This window comes from Chenopodium album, chromosome 16 (genome assembly GCF_948465745.1).
Source record: "Chenopodium album chromosome 16, dcCheAlbu1.1, whole genome shotgun sequence".
NCBI classification, from domain to species: domain Eukaryota; kingdom Viridiplantae; phylum Streptophyta; class Magnoliopsida; order Caryophyllales; family Amaranthaceae; genus Chenopodium; species Chenopodium album.
Genome location: NC_137849.1, coordinates 1,085,868 through 1,089,431, shown reverse-complemented (window position 1 = coordinate 1,089,431; position 3,564 = coordinate 1,085,868). Strand labels below are relative to the sequence as shown.

Here is a 3,564-nt window from a genome sequence, read left to right as displayed (position 1 = left end):
AACAAAACTTTGAACCTGATGCCTTTAACGGTTGTACTTAAATCAGCACCGAAAGAGCTCAGACACGGCTTAAATGGAAAACAAGCCATATATTTAAGTGCACCACCCTGCTCATCATCAAGACGATCATTTGACTCGGCGATCTTGTCTAGTGCCCCATTGCTTAGATTATATGCAAAGATGGAACGATGGTTAATAAGAACGTACATGACCAGAACATCTGGATGGCAAGCGAGTGGCCTTACCACTTCACGCACAACAAGATTTAATCTAATCGAGTCAGGGTTATTGCAATATTGTAGCAATGGAACCCAAGACCACGCGTCAGCTTGTGTTGTTGAGGCATAATCATCAAGATGATGCTTCCAAATAAATAGTCCATTCGCGCTATAATAGGAGAGGTGAAGGGTCCCTGCACAATCCCATAAGCTCTTGTACTTGTACGCCCCGTGCACAAGTTGAGGTAAGGGGAATGTATATTGATTAATACTATGAAGATTATATGAGTTTTGAACTACGAAAAACTCTAATAATAATAAAGTCGCATTTGGTAACAACAGGGGTAGGAAATCTAACGATCATATCCGTTGCATCTTCGACAACAATATTCGAACCATAATAAGACACGTCGAACATTTTCTTAGCAACTGGATTATAAACTCGACAAGCACTCGTAGGATAGCCGCCTGAAAAAAGTATTAGACCTTTGTGCATTGTAATGAAATGATATCGTGCAATTGGTATAAAGTTGAACGGTATATTTGCCAACAGCCCCTTAGTATAACCACTTTTAACCATAAATTTTTCATTGAACCAACCTTTTTTCTCACATATTTTCCCGGTTTTCAAACATATATAGCTTATAATATGCCTTGATTTACGAACATTGTGAAATTGGAGTAAAAGACCACAGAGAGGAACTAAGTGGGGATTAGTCATAATATTGTTCCTCAAATTATTTATGATATCCCTCCAATTTTTATCCTAAATAAAATATTATTATGTTTTTAATATTTTCCGAATTGTAAAATGTGTTTTTTTATAAGTCACATATGGCACATGTGACTTTCTCGACGCTTTTTATTGTCGAGAGCATACTTCGATTCAAAAAGCGTTAACGAATTAGGGAATTCTAACTCGTATACTGACGGTAAAGGCATTGGATCGAGGACACTGTGTGATAAAAAGTGGGAATTGTAGTAGTGTCAATGTAATACTCTTAAATAAAATTATCTCATAAATCATAATAATCATCTATTTAAACAAATTTCAACAAATAAAACTCAATAATACATTAATACTCTTTACAAAAATTATCTCATAAAACCAATCAAATTTGTATAAAGGTTGAAGTAGAGGCTCGGCAATCAGGGCCGGCCCTTCCCCTGTGCAAACAGACCAACTGCACAGGGCCCCAAATTTTATGGGGCCCATTTTTACTTAAAGCCCACCCTAAAAAAAAAAAAAAAAAAAAAAGAAAGAAAAAGAAAACTAAAGTCAGCAACTCAGCATTGTTATCTCCGCACTAAACTACTCAAGCATTCCAACTTCCAAGCAAGCAATTTAATTTCCAAATTCCAATCTACTTGCCATCAATCTACCTTCTATTTTCAATATCAAACTTTCCAAATTCCAATAATCCAATCTCCAATTTAATTTCACTACTTTGAATATGAAATTTCCATTAACCTTCTTATTTTACCCAAAAATAATTAGTAATTATCTCACTTTCCTCTTCCAATTTTCAATGGGAGAATTAAGTTTTCAATCCTTACCATTACTTCTCTTGATTTTCGTTTATCATCAAACATTCAAACGGCTAATTTTTTTACCATTTATAAATTTCCAAACAATTTCAGAATTTTCTACAAATCCTACTCAAAATTATTTTTGGGAGAAAAAAAAAATTGATTTATATATTGTTTGATGAGATTTGATCTTTCTGTTTTGGAATTTTGGTTGTGGAGTTATCGATAGCCTTAATTGCTGGGATTTGCCGATTTGCCGATTTGGGATAGTTGGATTAATGGATTTCTAACCAAGGTATGAAATTCATAAATATATATGATTATTTGATTAATATGATCTAATTAAATTTCAGATTTTTGAGGAATTTGTAGAATTGAAGTAAAATTAACAATACTGTATGTTTTTTTTTACAGATTGAAATATACAAATTGTTCGATTTTTGTTGTCAAGCAACAAACAACAATTTTCAGCGCAGGATGCCTGGGTTTGACTGTGGTGTTTGATCGATATTGCTGGTCTTAGTGGTCTGCTGGACTTTTTAGGTTGTTTCTATCCTTTCAGAGTTTCAGCTCTTTTTTTTTGTTAATTAAATTTATAACTTGTCTGATTACTGAATAATTATCATACTTTTAATTATGCCTCCTATAACAAGAAAGTATAATTCTGGATATGAGAAGCGGAAGAAAAAGAAAAAATTAGAGGAATTAACTCAATCTCTAAGAGGGGGTCTTTTATAAGATTTCTTTTATATATATATATCCTTGTAATATGACATTATTTTTGATATAATATTTAAGTATTATAATTTTTTTCCGTTAGGGCCCCATTTTATAGTTTAGAACAAGGCCCCGAAATTTAACGGGACGGCCCTGTCGGCAATAGGGGCATGAGTTTTTGTTTGGAAGCCACTTCATGATGCAATTGGTGTGAAATACATGGTTGCAACGAACAAGCCTAGTGTTTTCCATGTTAGTCGAGATATTCTCGAAGCAAATTGAACATGTATTATTACTATTATGACTTGTAAGCCACTCGACTAACTCCCCTTCTTGCATTGACTCGATTGTTGGTTTGATCTTGACAAAAATCTGGTGTACGACATCTTCGAATTGTGGGCTATCTATATCAGATGCATCGTTATAAAATGCCTCAAGGATGCGGAAGTCATCTTTGCCTAGGGCAGCTAATTCGGCGGTGTTGTTATCCATATGCATATTCAGTGGAACGCCATCGCCATAGCCATCGCCATCGCCATCGCTATCGCCACCATAATAATCAATATAATAATCACTATTATCATGATTGTAAACTTGTTCGTAGGACCCGGGAAGATAAGAAAGTTCCAATACAACAACCAGTTTGTAGGGAAAATCCGCGCCACGGATGCTAAAAGAAGAGAAACAAGTCTCAAAGTAATCGGAGATCTGTTGAGCAAGCAAGTCTCTAGATTTAGAGTAGATATGTGATGGTATTACTTGCTTTGCCAAATTATAACAGTCGCCTTTAAAAAGAGCAGACATATCAAAATAGATAATCGAGGGTTCCACATCGTCTAATGGTTTGAAGCTCACGAGGAACACTCCTTGGCGTGTAAAGCGTAAATCAGGGGATATATGACCACCCTTTACGAGGACTCGGAATAGTCTTAAATCACATAGCTTTGCTCCATATGACATGATGAACTCGGTAATCAATGAGTATGTATGTGTAATGTGTTAGTGCAAACTTTAACTTTTGGATTTAAGGAGAATATGTGTGAATCACACAGTGTGGTTCTAAATTCTAAAATAAAAACAAAAGCTTAAAAACTGTACA

At 34.8% G+C, this 3,564-nt stretch overlaps 1 long non-coding RNA gene across 1 annotated transcript; it reads left to right on the top strand.

Moving 5' to 3' along the window:
• The first annotated feature begins 1,542 nt into the window (after positions 1-1,542).
• LOC145584588 (uncharacterized) lies at positions 1,543-2,562 on the top strand. Its single transcript, XR_014100378.1, has 2 exons — positions 1,543-2,043; positions 2,163-2,562. It is a non-coding gene; the product is annotated as an uncharacterized LOC145584588 (long non-coding RNA).
• Positions 2,563-3,564: the final 1,002 nt, after the last annotated feature.